We start from the raw sequence: 17,699 nt of genomic DNA on the forward strand, positions 1-17,699 counted from the left end.
AGATTTCCCAAGAGAAGCCCTGGCTGCAGCTCCCACCCACGAGGAAGCTAAAATCTGCAGCAATTCCGCAGGACCACACCTAGGCCCACAGCACACATCTGCAGAGCCGGAAGCGCCTTCCTCTCCAGGGCACCTCCTGTCCCCAGTGAAGGAATTAAAGTTCTAACCCCTGCCTCTCTACCCATCCTCATCTCTTGCTTTTCCTCCTTTCCCACAGTCACTTGTTCCCGACGCTACAATGTAGCTCGTAAACTCGTGACTCTCAAGGAAAGTATCAGCAGAAAGCCACAACTTCGGGGAATGACTCACTAAGTCTCCAGCGCCTTCCACCGCCCTGCAGCTGCCCCACTACAGTAGCCCTGGGGCTCCGTGCTTCAGATAAGGAGAGGCATTTTCTGAAATCGAAGGAAGAACCTGAAGAGTCCCCCACCCTCCCAGAGATGTCTCCCGCTCTAAGGCAGTGGTAGGAAATGACCCCCTTTCCAATACAAATGGACAAACGTTTCTAAGAGGCAAAGGAAAACAAACACGATTTCCTCCGAGGCTCTCCCGACCGTCCCTAGCAACACATCCACATCCGCAGAGGGCGCAGCGCTCACAGGCCACTTCGGAAACCAGTGATACTGCTCAGGCCTGCACAACCACTCCCACTGCAGGGTCTCGCTCGCTCTTCCTCTGCGCCGGAGCAGCAGAGGGCAAGGGCAGGTGCCTTGGGAAGGCAGAAAGAGGGAGCCCCAGACTGCACAGCCCGGGGAGAGCAGGAGAGGGAAAGAAAGGAATTGAGGAAGTGTTGACCTTGAGAATTTTCCTGAGTTACAGATAAATAGGTCGGGCCTCGCTTAGACGCTCCCAACCCACTCCACCAGGGAGAAGATGCAGGGCAAGAGCTCGGAGCAGAGGAGATGGAAATTCAGAGCTCTAATCTACTGAAAAGTGTTGAGGGAGGTTAGAGACAGCGAGCGAGTCTCTATTCAGCTCCGAGAGGCTGAAATATGGAAGTAACCTGCACAGAGGCTGAAGTGCCCCCGGTGGCCGGCTAATCACTGCTGCCCGCAGGTGCTAGTACTCACCCGGATCACCTACGAACCGCTGGTGCAGAACAAAACTGTGCAGTGCAGTGTGGCTGCGGCGCCCTCGCCTGGAGCGGGGCTAGGCGGGGCCAGGGCGGGCCAGAAGCAGGCCCCGCCCCAGAAGGCCAGCGCGTCACCACGCCCCCAGGGCGGGGCTCCCAGCACTGGGGAGCGCTAAGTTGCTGACTCGGGGCCACCGGTTGGGAGGTGGAGGCTGAATTTTCTTCCTGCTCATGGGCCAGACTTCACTCCCTCCATTCCCAAATACGTATATCTACTCACCCAAGTGCCTTCGTGGCCGTCTTCCTAAACTGTGCCAGCCAGGTCCCATCTCTCGGATTAGGTTTGCGGAACAGTGAAATTTAACAATTTATTCCCAGCAGAGCCACCGTAGCTTGGTTTTACATGCTCTGCGATAAGGGCGAAGCCCTGGCATGCACGGCGCGTGTGCCGAAGTAGCCGCGCCCCAATCGGTGTGTTCCTGAGGCGCGTAGGTGGGGTGTGTGAGGCGCTCGCTGTCCCAGGTTGCAGCACTCCTGAAGTGAGTGGATTTAGCGCTGTTAGGGCCTGTGAGATTAGGGCCTAACAAATATTGTTAGTTTTGCCGAGAGCCGTCGCCGAGCTCTGCCAGCTTGGTGGACCGCACCCACGCCTGCCCCCCGGCGCCGACTCGCGTGGCCCTGGAGATTTTTTTTGAAGGGAGTCTCCCAACAGTTCCTGGAGTTTTTTTCTGCCGGACCTGGGGTCTCTGCCTTCGCGACCCAGACTTTTTTTTTTTTTTTTTTTGAGACAGAGTTTCGCTCTTGTTACCCAGGCTGGAGTGCAATGGCGCGATCTCGGCTCACCGCAACCTCCGCCTCCTGGGTTCAGGCAATTCTCCTGCCTCAGCCTCCTGAGTAGCTGGGACTACAGGCACGCGCCACCATGCCCAGCTAATTTTTTGTATTTTTAGTAGAGACGGGGTTTCACCATGTTGACCAGGATGGTCTCGATCTCTTGACCTCGTGATCCACCCGCCTCAGCCTCCCAAAGTGCTGGGATTACAGGCGTGAGCCACCGCGCCCGGCCTTCGACCCAGACTTTTGATGTGAACACGTGCTCCAGTTACGCCCTGGGGTCCAGGGTCCGGGGCGGGGCTCGAGGCCGGGTGGCGTAAGGGCGGGTGTGGGCGTGGCGGGTCTTGGGTGAGACGTGCAGAAACAGGCGCTCTGAAGGTGTAGAACTTGCTTCTAAGTGCTGGAAAATCCTAAGAGGCTGCCTGCAGAAGACACGTTTCCAGGTTCCGCGCGTCTTAAGTGCGCCCCTCGCCACCTTTCCTGTGGTCATCCCTCATCCTCCCGAAGGTTGCCACACCTGGGCCTCCCCTAGTGTCTTTGGAGGATTTCTCACTTCCAAGAGAAAGTGCTTGGGAACCGACCCGAATGATTCCAAGTTAAGGTGTGGAAAGGCAGAAATCTAGATTTTTGAAGGCTCTAGGTTGTGTGTGTTCCTCTTTATTGGGTCGTCATATCTACACGTCTAGAAGTACTTTGAGCTCCTAAAATCTTTTACTGTTTCAGCAATTTCCAACCATTCTCATACTTTCTTCTTAAATACAAGAAGACCTTAGCATTTAGGATTTCTGTCATGTTGAATGTGGAGAGGGCTTTGTTTTGCTTGAACATTGAAAGGAAGTAAGTAGGGAGACATTTTTGCATTATTGAGGTACGTTTCTCCACTTGCTGGCTATGCTACGTGGGAAAAGGCAGTCCGAGGTGGTAGAGGGATGATTCGAAAATCAGGAGATGAGATGCACCTTGCACCCTCATTTTACACAGGAGACAACAATCTCAAAAAACAATAAAAATAATAATTCTGGCCTCTCCTTTGCCAGTTATCTCTGACCACAGACGAGTATTTAACCACTCAGGACTCTTTTTTTTTTTTTTGAGACGGAGTTTCGCTCTTGTTACCCAGGCTGGAGTGCAATGGCGTGATACCGGCTCACCGCAACCTCCGCCTCCTGGGTTCAGGCAATTCTCCTGCCTCAGCCTCCTAAGTAGCTGGGATTACAGGCACGCGCCACCATGCCCAGCTAATTTTTTGTATTTTTAGTAGAGACGGGGTTTCACTTTGTTGACCAGGTTGGTCTCAATCTCTCGACCTTGTGATCCACCTGCCTCGGCCTCCCAAAGTGCTGGGATTACACGCTTGAGCCACTGCGCCCGGCCCAGAATCCTCTCATTTAACATTAATAAACATTTGTTAAGTGCCTGTTAGGTACCAGCTACTAAGACAACTTATATTTTAATAAGGGACCTGTCAATAAAAACAATAAGGTGATCACAGATTGTGATTCTTTTAGCCTGTTCTGTACTGCTATAATGGAATACCTTAGACAGTATAATTTATTTTTTTCATTTTTATTTTTTTGTTGTTGAGACAGTCTCATTCCATCTCCCAGGCTGGAATGCAGTAGTGCAATCTTAGATCACTGCAACCTCTGACTCCTGGGCTTAAGCAGGTCTCCTGCCTCAGCCTCCTGAATAGCTGGGACTACAGGCGTTAGCCACCACGCCTGGCTAATTTTTGTATTTTTAGTAGAGACAAGGCTTCACTATGTCGGCCAGGCTGATCTCAAGTGATCTGCCTACCTCGGCTTCCCAGAGTGCTGGGATTACAGGCGTGAGCCACCTCACCCAACCAGACTGTGTAATTGATAAGGAACAGAGGTTTATTGACATTTTGCATTTGTTATTTATCATTTGTTACTTTGTCTACTTGTATAAAACTTTGTGTAAATTAAGGATATTAGCCGGGTGCGGTGGCTCAAGCCTGTAATCCCAGCACTTTGGGAGGCCAAGGCGGGTGGATCACAAGGTCAAGAGATCGAGACCATCCTGGTCAAAAAGGTGAAACCCCGTCTCTACTAAAAATACAAAAAAAGTTATCTGGGCACGGTGGTGTGTGCCTGTAATCCCAGCTACTCAGGAGGCTGAGGCAGGAGAATTGCCTGAACCCAGGAGGCAGAGGTTGCGCTGAGCCGAGATCGCGCCATTGCACTCCAGCCTGGGTAACAAGAGCGAAACTCTGTCTCAAACAACAACAACAAAAAAAATTAAGGATATTAGTTATTTGCTTTCCTATACTGAAAACATCTTTCTCCAATTTGTCAATGATTTTTAGGCTTTATTGATTTATTTTTGGTCAAAGAGAAATTTCGTGTGATTCAATTTATCTAATTTCTGCCTTGGTATTCTTCTTGGAAAGGTCTTTTTCATTCCAGGATTGTAAATAAATTGACTTTTGCTTTATTCAGAAAATGGATTTATTTTATGCAAAAAATAGAATTGTGATCAACATAATTATAATTGTTAATTATAATTGGTATAATTAATTATTATAGTGTATAATTATAATATAATCAATTACAATATTAATTATAAATATATACTTAGAATTAATAATATAATTAATTTCAGTGTAAATAGTGCTACAAATTCATCTTTTCTTCCCCTAACAACCTGTTAACCCCACACTGTTTTATTTTCCCCACTGACTAGGTTACATATAAATCCACTGGTTGGAAATGGTACCTTTATTACGAACTAAAATGCCATGTGTATTTAGGTCTGTTTCTGGATTCTCTATTCTTTTCTGCTGATGTCTTTTTCTTCTTCTGTAATAGACTATTTTAATTATGGTAAGACTATTTGGGTTTTTAAAAACTTAGTTTTTGGGTTGGTGCAGTCGGCATGGTCAGCAGAGTTGGGGCTGCGGCTTCAGCTGGCATAGTTGGTGGCTCCAGTGCCACAGAATTAGCCAGGGTGGTCAGGACTGCTGGGGCTGAGGATTGGACTGTTGGGTTAGCATGTTTGGTGGGACTGGGTGATGGTTCATCTAGTATAATTGGGGTTGGCCAAGGGGACATGCTGAGAGTCCAAGAGGTTAATTACATACTAGAGGATTGACTGAAAAAGTAAATATATTGAGAGTAAATGGAATCCAGGTTTCTCACTTTCTGAGAAGGGAATTACAAACCTGGAAAAGCAAAGGCTAGAAAAAACCCTGGAGTGTTAGCTGAGAATTGGAAATATTGGTGTGAACTCATGCTTTTGAATATGGTTTTGATAGACTGACATAAAAAAATATCTAGGCTGTGTGTGTGTATTCATATATTTCTAGCTCTGTCTCTTGTAATGGCCTAGAAGCAATAGTATCCCAGTAGCAATGAGCATGTATAATGCCTGGATCTTGGTTTCTCAATGCTGTTTTCTACTAAAAGGGGCCAGGGATCCTTGAATAAATTGCTGATTCCAGATATGGAACAAACAAGCACAAGATGACCCTGAAGGATATTTTTAGTGCCAGAAAGTAAAACTTGCTTGAAGAATAATAAGGGATGTTATTATTCCTTTTATTCATAAGAACACAGAAACCAACTTAATGAAGTTTCCACTGACCAAATCTGGGATAATTTAAGCATCAGAACAAATAATGATAATAACAGATATGATCCACTGAATAAAATAGAAATCCACAAGTCCATGCAGATATAAATAAATGCATGAATAAATAAATAACTGGGGCAGAGTGGAAACTCTACCTTGCAGTGAGATGCCAACTAATAATAAGAAAGGAAATGATAGAGTTAGGATTATTTTGTAACCATTATAGTAATAATTGATTCAAAGAAACTCATCAATGGATCCTAAAACTAGTGAGTGAACATTTGATAAGAAACAGACTGTTTACATAACTCCAAAGTTATTTCCACAGACTACATATTAATACCAAATATTTAATAGTTAATTTTACAATAGAGGAGTCAGATACTATCTTATAAAAGTTAAAACATCATAGTATAAATGGATATTGTATATATCTTGATAGGATGCCATTAGAACACAGCATCACTTTTGGGATATTTCTGCCAAAAATTATATAACTTAAATGTAATTATGAAGAAATATTAAACAAACCCAAATTGATGGATTTTCTGCAAAGTGAGTAACCTGCTCTTTTAAAAAATGTCAAGATCATAAAAGTAAGGTAAGACTCAGGAACTGGTTCAGGTTGAAGGAAACTAAAGAGAGATGACAGCTAAACATTATGATCCTGAACCTATATTAGATATTATTTGGACAACTGACAAATTTGAATGTGATCTGTGAATTAGATTGAAGTTCTTATAGAATCCAAGTTGGACAGAAGCATACTGTTTATAGAGTAATGCACAGCTTTGCAAGTTAGGCAACAAATATTGTAGAGCTGTTATCGCAGGTGGAAGCCTGATTTCATAAAAAAAAAAAAATGGTGGTGTACTCAGGGGTTGATTGATTAGCTACTCTCTATCTAAAGTGAAATCAAGGTACAGGAATCCGATTTTCCATTTTCAGCGTCTGTATAAAGAGTGGTCCAGCTTCAGAGTGAAAGGGGAACTGGGTGGAGTTAAGATATTGGTATTCTTACGTACTCAAGGAATGAGTATATAATAACTCTGATTTCTGAAAAGGCAAATGCCTTTATGCATCTAAATATTCTTTCTTTAAATTATTTTGAATTGGCAGCCATTTTTACATACTTTCTGTTTTTATTTTTTAAATTTCATCAATAGAATTAATGCATGTTCAAACTCAGATGAGAGAGACAGAGAGGACGGAGAAAGGGAGGGAGAAGATGTGATGTCTCTTCATTCCACTCCCTTTCTCCCATTTCTTTTCTTTCTCTCTCTCTCTCTCTCTCTCTCTGTCATCTGATTTTCCCACCCTCCAAAATGGTCCTATTACCTTTCTCAGTTTCTCCACTGGGAATCATGGCATCCTTAAGCAACACAATTAACCTTCAACTACTTCTTCCACAAACTAGAGACTGCATTTCTTCACTTTCCATGTTGGCTCTTGATGCACCTACTGCTTTTGTCTCTCTTTATCCCATTTCCACTTTGCCATCTCTGTCAACTATAGCTGTACTTTGACATACACAGATTAATAATATTTACACTATGTTCTGAAACTACTGTTAATTTCTCCATAATTTGTCTATAATTCAATTTTACAAGTTGTAATTCAATAACTAGTGTAGATATTATTACAGCAGTATAAATGCTATTTATAGTAGAACCAAATATTGTGTTGAGCTACCTCTCCTTATTTTATGTCTAGTATCATGATCCCCACACTTCTTAATGGACAATGGTGCTATACAAAAATATAGCAATCATAGTTTAATGTTCTTTAATAAATCAGGATCATAATTGTGAACGCTAATTTTTTTTTTTTGAAACAGAGTCTCACTCTCTCGTCCAAGCTGGAGTGCAGTGGTGTTATCTTGGCTTACTGCAACCTCTGACTCCTGGGTTCAAGCAATTCTCCTGCCTCAGGCTCCCGAGTAGCTGGAACTACAGGTGCATGCTACCGCGCCTGGGTAATTTTTGTATTTGCAGTAGAGACAGAGTCTCACCATGTTGGCCAGGCTGGTCTTGAATTCCTGACCTTCAGTGATCTGCCCACCTTGGCCTCCCAGTCTATGCTGGGATTACAGGCGTGAGCCACTGTGCCTTGCAAATATTTTGCTTGCCATAATCCAATGGTGTCCATAGGGTGTGCTGAGGTACACAGAGTGGTTTTCTTCTAATAATAATAGCCATAATTTATTGAGGACCTACTAAGTGTCAGGCATTCTGATGGGCAATTTTCTTATTTTATTTTATTTTAATAAACAACCCTGTATCACTCCTACTTTTACAGATGAGAAAATACTAGTTAATTAACTGAGAGGACTAGATTTGAGTGAAGGACTGACACTAAGTTGGATTGACCAATTCATTCCAGTTTGCCTACGACTTAACCTGATTTTATCACTGACAGTCCTGTATCCTGGGAATCCCCTGTCTTGGATAAACTAGCACTGTTGGTCACCCTACAAGTCCAGCCTTTCTCCCTGTTCAAAAAATTAATCATCATCATCATCATGATCACAATTTTCATGGCTTGGGCTTCATTGCTTTTCTGCTGGCCAGCTACAACATTTGCTAATGGATTGTTTGAATTGGGAGCTCTAACCAAAGCCTGGTTGTAGTGTTGTATGCCTCTTATTTTTCAATATATCAAAAAAAGTTCTTCTCAATTAGTCTACATTCCTCCTTCCTTCCTTCCTTTCCTTCTTTCTTTTTCTTTCTTTCTTTCTCTCTCTCTCCCTCCCTTTATTCCTTCCTGACATAGTTTTGCTCTTGTTGCCCAGGCTGGAGTGGAATGGCACCATCTCAGCTCACCACAACCTCTGCCTTCCGGATTCAAGTGATTCTCCTGCCTCAGCCTCCTGAGTAGCTGGGTTTACAGGCAAGCACCACCACTCCTGGCTAATTTTGTATTTTTTTTTTTTTTTTTTTTAGTAGAGACGGGGTTTCTCCACGTTGGTCAGGCTGGTCTCCAAACTCCTGACCTGAGGTGGTCCTCCAGCCTTGGGCTCGGATCCCAAAGTGCTGGGATTACAGGCATGAGCCACCGTGCCTGGCCAGTATGGTAACTTTTCTATACAAAGCATACCTTTGGAGTCTTCCCTTGCTGGTCCCCCATGTTCATCTACTACTGTGGAATATCTCCAAACTCAGACCTTGAACTTCTTTTCTGTCGACATACTTGCATGATGATTCATTTACTCCCATGACTTTTAATATCATCTTTGTGGGCTAATGACCCCTAAATATATATTGTCAATACAAAGTCCCCCCACAGACTTATGAAACAGATACTCAATAACTTACTGGACATCTTCTCTTAGAAGTGAAATAGTTTATCTTAAAATATTCAAAAATTTCTCATCTTCCTTGAAAAAATTCCTTCTCTCACAGCCTTCTGCATTTCAAAATAGCAACTCCATCCTATCAGTTGCTCAGGTCAACAACAGAGCTATCCTTGACTCTTCTTTTCCTCTTTTAGCCTATAGAAAAGTCTGGCAAATCCTGTCAATTATGCCTTCAGAATGCATGCAGAATTCGACCACCTTTCATTGGGCTCGCTCAAATAACACCTAGGGCCAAGCCAGGTCTCATTTGGATTATTTCATCAGCCTCTTAATTGATTTCATTGATTTCATTCTTCCCCACCTAAAGCCTGTTCTCAAGAAAAATCCAGAGTGGTCCTTTTAATACATGTGTAGGGTCACTCCTGTTTTTACAGCTGGTTTTCCATCTCACTCAGGGAAGCCCAGCTTGAGGATGGCCTCATGCTGTGTGCACATCACCCCGCTACTGCCTCAAGCCCACCAACAGTCACTCCGACCTCCTTGCTTCTTGAAAACTCCAGGTATGCTCATTGCTGTTCCTTTTGCCTGAAAGGCTCATCCCCCAGTTATCTGAAATCAGGACCACTACAGAATATGTTGGGCCCAGTGTGTAGTGAAAATGTGAGGCTTCTTGTTAGAAAAAATCATTAGGAATTTCAAGATGGTGACAGCAGAGAATCAAACCAAGTGTGTGTCTCTTCTGAGTGTGAGGCCCTGTGTGCAAGAAGTCTGAAAGTCTCCTCCCTTAGCACCATTCAAGAGTTTGTTCAACAGTCACCTTCTGATTTTTTATTCTTCTTCTTATTTTCTTTTTCTCTTTAGCATTTCTCACCCCTATTGTACATTTTCTGTCCTCTCCCTGCATTAAAATATATGAAGGCCAGGCGTTTTGCTTTGGTCACTGCTGTGTTTTTAGCTCCTGGGACAGTGCTTGGCACATAGTGAGCACTTGAATACTTGAAGAAAGAAAGATAGATAGAGAGAGAGAGAAGGAAAGAAAAGGAAAACAAGAAGAAAAGAAAGAAGAAGAATGAAAGGGAGGGAAAGAGAGAGAGGCAGAGAGGGAAGGAAGAGAGGAAGGAAGGAAGGAGGGCGGGAAGGAAGGAAAAAAGGAAGGAAGAGAGTATGTTGATTTTGTAGCTGTCGGGTAGGAATAATCAATTTTGAATCCATTCTTCAGAGGCAGAGTCTCACAGACCTGCAATATCTGTATAAAAATTACGTGAATTGTTTTTATTTGCTTCAGTTTTTACCCCACGACACACTTGGGCCACAGAGCAGCTGGACCTACTTGCCTTCTAATAATAAATACAGTCTCTCCATATGTACTTTTTTCTTATGCAATCCTGCCTCTCCTTATAAGGTCCTAAAACTGGGGGGTTCCTTCCTTCCTTCTTTCTTCCTTCTTCCTTCCTTCCTTGCTTCCTTCTTCCTTCCTTCCTCTTTCTTTAGAATTCTTGGCTCTTTTTATCTTTTATAGATGAAATGGTTTAGAAATCAAAAGTTATAAAAGTGAAAAGTCTCTATCTTTGCTTGTTCAGCTACCTAGTTCCCTTCCTCAGAAGAAAAAAAATATTATCTTTCAAATTTCTTGAGTCTTCCCAAAGATGCTTTAGGCAGAGACTGTACTAGCAAATACATGTGTGATGTATATGTCTGCCCCTGTTTTTCTTTCACAAAAATGATAGCATAATAGCATGTGACAATGGGACGATTTATGTCTCACTTTCGACTGAAGTGCCAGAACTACAGGTTCCAAATACTCTTATGTTTCCCAAGGAGATGGGAGGGGTCTGTTGTACCTGGAAAAAGGGTTTCTGAAAACAGGTATTGCAGGCCTTAAGTCTTCACCATGTGAGGGTATGAAAGAGGTTGGAAAGCCCAAAGTGGAATTAGAGATTGATGAGGAGGAGGCTGTTACCTTAAGCTTTGAGTGCCATATCCCTTCCCCCAGGGAAGCAGGATTTCCCAGGGCTGAAGTTGCTCACCCACTAAGGTGACTTTGCCTCACAGGGGACATTTGGCAATGTCTGGAGACATTTTGTGGTGTTCCAGCTTGGGGGCTGCTGCTGGCATCTATTGGCTAGTGGCTAGAAATCCTGCCTGTCTTAGTCGTTTGGGCTACTGCAACAAAACATCTTGAAATGGATAATTTCTAAAAAAAACTCAGAAATTTACTGTTCACAGTTCTGGAGGCTGGAAAGTCCGAGATCAAGGCGCTGGCAGGTTTGGTGTCTGGTAAGGACTACTCTATGCTTCATAGTTGGCACCTTGCTGTTGCATCATGTGGTGGAAGGGACAAGCATACTCCCTCAAGCCTCTTTTATAAGGGCATAAATCCCATTCATAAGTTTAGAGCCCTCATGACCTAATCACTTCCCAAAGACCCCACCTCTTAGTACTATACATTGGGGGTTCCAACATATGAAGTTTGGGAGGACACCAACATTCAGACCACAAGACTGCTAAACATCCTCAAATGCATATGATAGTCCCCTGCAATAACAAAATACAAGCCCTAAATGTCAGTGTCATTGAGGTTGAGAAACGTTAGCCTAGGGAAAGGGGCTTCTTTGGGCCCTCCTGGACTAGTTAAATGTCTTTTGCAGTTGGTGGATGCATAGGAGCCATGTCTAGAGGCTGCGGCTGGCTCTCTGTGCGAGTAGAGGAGAGAGATGAAGGTGCTGAATGGGGAGCCATCTCCATCCCCAGAGCGTCTGATAGAGGATGCTGAGCAATTACGGGGGCCCAGTAAGAATGGTGAGTGAGAGCAAGAGAGAGAGAGAGAGAGAGAGAGAGAGAGAACAGAGAGATTGAGGGAGCACTGCATGGAAAGGTGAGCTCAGGTGAAAGAGTCTGGAGGGATACAAGAAGCTCTGGAGGAAGGGAGCAGTCAGGATAACCTACACCAAGGGAGATAGAGGTGAGATATCTCCGGCTAGGGGAAGGTATGGCACATACGGGGTGCTTCCAAAGAACTTCCCAAAGTACGTCAGGAGAGAATGAGTCTGCATCAAACACCTGGAAGGCCCAGATAGCTGATGACAGTTCTCAACATTATTAAGAAAGTTAGAGCCTGGCTGACACTCCAGTAGCACACAGAGGATAAAATCCATAGCTCACAAGATCCTACTGGGTTTGATCCCTGCTGGCCTCTCTGACTTCATCTTCCCTTTGTTATTTTGCTCAGGCCACAGTGGATCTCAGGCTGATCCTTGGACACATTGAGCTATTCTGACGTCAGAGACTTCATGCTTACTTTTCCTACCTTGCATCTTCTCTGTTATCTCTCTTCATGCAAGTATCTGCCAAAATGCCACCATCTCAGAGAGGCTTTTCCTGATCAGTCCATCTAAAATCGACAAGCAACTGGCCACCATCTCCTTCCCTTGCTTTATTTCTCTTCAGACCACTTGCTATCTAATCTTTTGTTATAATGTATTCACTTTGTCATTCCTTCATTATAAAGTAATATTCCTCCAGGGGTGGAAAAAAAAACTTCACCTTTATATTCCCAGGGCCTATGGCAAATTTAACATCTGGTAAATGCCCAGTAAATATTTGTTTAATAAAGGAAGGAACAAAGATCTGAGCAAGCTGTTGTGATTTGCCGAGCTGTTTGATTTGGCTTCACCTTTGTAAGTGAGTGGAGTCTTAGCTCACTTCTGCCTCCTTGATGCCGAGCTGTTTGCTCAGGTAGTGTTATGAGCACACCTTCTGTCCAGTGTCTCCTCAGCAAAGATCAGCTTGCCTCAGCTCTGACCCTGCCCATCCACTGACATTCTCCTGTCAAATTCACTGGTCCCTGAGCAAAAGACACGGAGGGCAAGGGAATAGCATGGCTGAGCCAAACACTTCACACAGCTTTTCAGATAAAAAGCTCTCTAGAAGCTTCCTGTTTAAGCACTTTGGGTTAAAAGTTGAAAATTAAAAGAGAATAATGACTGCCTGTCATTATTTTTCTAAGTCAAATATGGCTGTGCTTTATTTATATTCTAATTTAAGAGATATATGTTTTTTTCTTTTCCTTTTTTTTTTTTTTTTTTTAAATGAGGCAGAGTATCACTGTGTCCCTTAGGCTGGAGTGCAGTGGCATAATCTCTGCTCACTGCAACTTCTGACTCCTGGGTTCAAGTGATTCTTTTGCTTTAGCCTCCCAAGTAGCTGGGACTACAGGCACCTGCTACCATGTCTGGCTAATTTTTGTATTTTTAGTAGAGATGGGGTTTCACCGTGTTGGCCAGGCTGATCTCGAACACCTGACCTCAAGTGTTCAGGTGACTCACATTTGTAATCCCACCACTTTGGGAGGCTGAGGCTGAGGAAGGAACGAATATCTGAGCAAGCCGTTGTGATTTGCCAAGCTGTTTGATTTAGCTTCACCTTTGTGAATAAATGGAGTCTTAGCTCACTTCTGCCTCCTTGATACTGAGCTGTTTTGCAACAGCCTCAACCTCCCAAAGTGCTGGGATTGCAAGTGTGAATCATGGCGTCTAGCCATATTTCTTTTGTTCTTATTTTATTGTGCTATATAATGTCCATAAAGTGCTGAAATACACACACACACATGCACACACACTCATTTCAGTACTGCCTAGGTCAAGAAATAGAACATTGCTACCACCCAAATGCCAAAAGTGGGGGCTCCTAATTGTGAGCCCCAAATATCTGAGATAGGTCTCAGTCAATACAGGAAGTTAATTTGCCAAAATTAAGGATGCACACCCCTGACACGGCCTCAGGAGGTCTGACAGCGCGTGCCTAAGGTAGTCAGGCTATAGGTTGGTTTAATATATTTTAGGGAGACATGAGACATCAATCAGTATTTGTAAGATGTATATTGGTTCAACTCCAAGCAGGGAGGGGGCTTCCAGGGTCATAAGTAGATAAGAGACAAATGGTTGCATTGTTTTGAGTTTCTGGTTAGCCTTTCCAAAGGAAGCAATCAGATATGCATTTGTCTCGGGAAACAGAGGGATGACTTTGTTTTTTTTTTTTTTTTGAGATGGAGTTTCGTTCTTGTCACCCAGGCTGGAGTGCAATGGCGCAATCTCGGCTCACCGCAACCTCTGCCTCCTGGGTTCAGACAATTCTCCTGCCTCAGCCTCCTGAGTAGCTGGGATTACAGGCACATGCCACCATGCCCAGCTAATTTTTTTGTATTTTTAGTAGAGACGGGGTTTCACCATGTTGACCAGGATGGGCTTGATCTCTTCACCTCGTGATCCACCCGCCTCGGCCTCCCAAAGTGCTGGGATTACAGGCTTGAGCCACCGTGCCGGGATGACTTTGAATAGAATAGGAAGCAGGTTTGCCCTAAGCAGTTCCCAGCTTTACTTTTCCCTTTAGTTGAGTGATTTTGGGGTCCCAAGATTTATTTTCCTTTCACATACTTAATTACTGCCGTATCCCTACCTATTAGAAGTCATTCATCCTGACTTTTGTAACAATACTTTCTTTGTGTTTAAAAAAAGTCATCATCTGTAGATGCATTTCCAAATAAGTTTATTTTCCTATTTATGAACACTATTTGAATAAAGTCATACTTTATGAATTTTGTTGTTTCTTCTTTTGCTCAATGTTATATTTATGGGAGTCATCCAAATTGTGGCACATAGCTGAGTTTATTCATTTTCATTACTCTAAAGTCCATTATAGGACTAAATCACACTTGAAAAAAATCAATTCCAATATGGGTAGACATTTTTGGGTTGTTTCCGGTTTGGGCCTACTATGGAAAATGCTTTTATGAATATACATACTTATAGAGGTATTTTGGTGCTGGTATACACCATTTTTTTCCCCTTTGAGTGAGCACAATGAACACAATGTGTACCATTTTTCAAAGATATATTCCTAGGCCTGTAAGTGCTCAGTCATACATATGTCTACTTCCTAGGTGGTACCAAACTGTTCCTATACGTTGGTACCTATCACCCACACAGCAAGCAGTGGAGGAGACTTCCCATTGCTCAGTAACTTTACCAACACTTAGTGTTGTCAGATTGTTAATTTTTTTCTTAGATTTTCTATTTTTTAGAAACAGGATCATGCTGTGTCACCCAGGCTGGAGTGCAGTGGCATGATCATAGCCCAGTGTATCCTTGAACTTCTAGGCTGAAGAGATCCTCCCATTTCTGCCTCCTGAATTGCTGGGACTGTACGTACATACCACCATGCCTCATTTTTAATTTTTTTTTGTACAGAAGGGGGTCTTGCTATGTTGCTTAGGCTGGTCTCAAACTCCTGGTCTCAAGTAATCCTCCCACTTTGGCCTCCTAAAGTGCTGGGATTACAGGCATAAGCCACCACACCTGTTTAAATTATTTTTTTAGGTTAGAAAAAATGGGCCAGGTGCAGTAGCTCGTGCCTATAATCCCAGCACTTTGGGAAGCTGAGATGGATGGATCACCTGAAGGTCAGGAGTTTGAGACCAGCCTGGCCAACATGGTGAAACCCTGTTTCTACTAAAAATATAAAACATTAGCTGGGGGTGGTGGCAGGTGCCTGTAATCCCAGCTACTCAGGAGGCTGAGGCAGGAGAATCGCTTGAACCTGGGAGGTGGAGGTTGCTGTGAGCCAAGATTCCTCCTGTTTTTCGGGGGAGGGTTTTGCATTCAAGGGACTCAGTTTAGAAATATTACAAAATAAAAACCCAGACTCTTCCAGTCCTTTAGTAATTCTTTTAATGGACTAGGAAATCTGTGTTTTATCCTTTTATGATAATGGCTTCTTTGCTTTTTAAAAATGCTTTATCACTCCAGTGTGCATCCCTAAACACTACAGTTAAGTTTTATCAGTTAAAAAAAAGATGTCTTTTAAATCTCTTTTAACTACAGTTCCCCATATTCCTCTTTCACCTTGCACTTTATTTGTTGAATAAACTAAATTGCTCTGTTAATAGATTCCCATTGCATGGTGTAGTTTAGCATGTTCCCTGTCATTTGTATTTTCTGTAAATTGGTAGTTGGATTTAGAGTTTTGATTAGATAGGTTTTATTCTTTTTTTTGGCAAGACTACTATGTAGATGATATTGTGTTGTGTCCTTTTATCAGATGACACACAATGTCACATGTGTGTGTGATGTGTGTGTGAGTGTGTATGTTAGCAGCCATTGATGCTGATTGCCTAGTTCTATTAACGTATTAGGAGTTTCAAATGATATTCTAATTCAATCACTGTTTCTTCATTTATTAGCTTTAGTATGTCTATTAAAAGACCTCCCCTGACTATTTGGCTACTGAATGATTCAGTTAATATATGAAAGGCAGAACAAGCATCTGGTTCTTTCCCTTTATTTAAAAGTTCTCAAAATAGTTAAGTTGCTTCCTTATCATACTCCACAGGTGACCAAATAGAGTTTTTAAAAAAGTAACATTTAATATATAACTGAAATCATTTGAAATGCACCAAATATGCTTAAATCCATTTAAGCCCATGGATTTAAACATATTTGGTGCATTTCAAATGATTTAAGTTTTTATTCTTCTTTATGCTTGTGTTCCAATTATTCTGTCTTTGCTAATAAGTGACTCCTAAATTCCACATGATCATGGCTGTAATGATCATGTGTCGCTTCCTTCCTTTCTATTATGAGATGTCTAGTATAAGACTCATCTTGAACCTTTCCTGCCTTAGACATGGAATCAGCCATGATTTCTTTTAATGGAATATAGATTTTAAAATCATGATATTGGCATTAGATATATTCATTCATACTAGGTTGATCATTATTTCTTGGTCTTTTCAGTGGACAGAGCAAGGGAATTTTTAAACATAAAATACCTTGCAAGTTAATATTAATACTTCTCTACTTCGAACTCAGCAATACAAGGTTGTAACTTAATCTCTTCAAATACTTTATCACCTTTCTTCCTTATTGAGAATTGGCTTAACTTGCCTTAACTTCCCAGTGGTTCTTTAGGGCTATGTATAGTTGGGTGAGAGCAGAACTGACTGATCCTGATGGAGTGAATGCTGGCGGCATTCTTTGGCAAAAGCTCAGTTCCAAAAGGGTAAGAAATAAGTTAGGCCTGAGCTTCTTCAAGTTATCACTGTATTAGAATTTAGACCATATTGGTAAACTAAATCTAGGTCAGGTCAATACTTGGGACTCAAGAACAGGTATAGGGCTGCAACCAGTAAGCAACCAGTAACCAGCAAGAACCAGGAAGGCACAGACTGACAGAGAATCCAGGAGAGTGGTTGGCAGAGGCTGAAGAGGCAGAATGGAACATGGAAATCAATGAAATTCTGAAGGAAGTACAGCATCTTTAAACAACTTATCTAAAGAGTGAAGGTAGGCAGGGGTTTGGAGGTCATGACAATTGGTGGCGGTGGGCAGAGTTCAGGACCTTAAATCAAGACCTACTAGAGAAAACCAAATGGCTCACATAAATGTACGGTTGATCTAGGAGATGCTGGGGGCACCCACCCACATCTCAGCTACAACCATTTCCATGGATTACAATTTCCAGCTGTCAGCCGCTGCCATTCTTTGCCTGAGGGCACTCTCTGACTGCTGAAACCACTCTACCTGGGCATGCTGTTGATACTAGAGAATTACCAGAGGCTCCTCTACGCCCAGCAGCTGCCTCCCAGATTGTATTTTCCAACCAGGTTTGGGTTCTTGTCTCTCCTTGTGCTGGACACTATATTCTAGTCAGTAGGATGTAGTTCTTCCAGCAGGTTATTCTGTTTCACATTTTTGTACCTTTGTCCATGCTGTTCCCTCTGCTTCAATTCTCTTCTCCCATGCCAATCTTCTCCAACAATTCCTCTTTCTTATCCTTTAAAAATGGTATAAATGACCATATCTTTGAAGCTTTCTTCCCTAGTCTTAGGGGCCTTTTAAAAATGTTCTT

At 42.8% G+C, this 17,699-nt stretch overlaps 1 protein-coding gene across 2 annotated transcripts in view; it reads right to left on the bottom strand.

Moving 5' to 3' along the window:
- The window catches only part of MGST3 (microsomal glutathione S-transferase 3), a 28,088-nt gene extending 26,910 nt beyond the window's left edge, over window positions 1-1,178 (bottom strand). For both annotated transcript variants that reach the window (XM_003928074.3, XM_010338679.3), the window contains exon 1: window positions 1,071-1,178. The gene's annotated coding sequence lies outside the window, so the exon portion shown is untranslated. The remainder of the gene's footprint in view (window positions 1-1,070) is intronic.
- Between the last annotated feature and the right edge of the window lie 16,521 nt (window positions 1,179-17,699).

This window comes from Saimiri boliviensis, chromosome 19, assembly GCF_048565385.1.
Source record: "Saimiri boliviensis isolate mSaiBol1 chromosome 19, mSaiBol1.pri, whole genome shotgun sequence".
Taxonomy (NCBI): Eukaryota; Metazoa; Chordata; class Mammalia; order Primates; family Cebidae; genus Saimiri; species Saimiri boliviensis.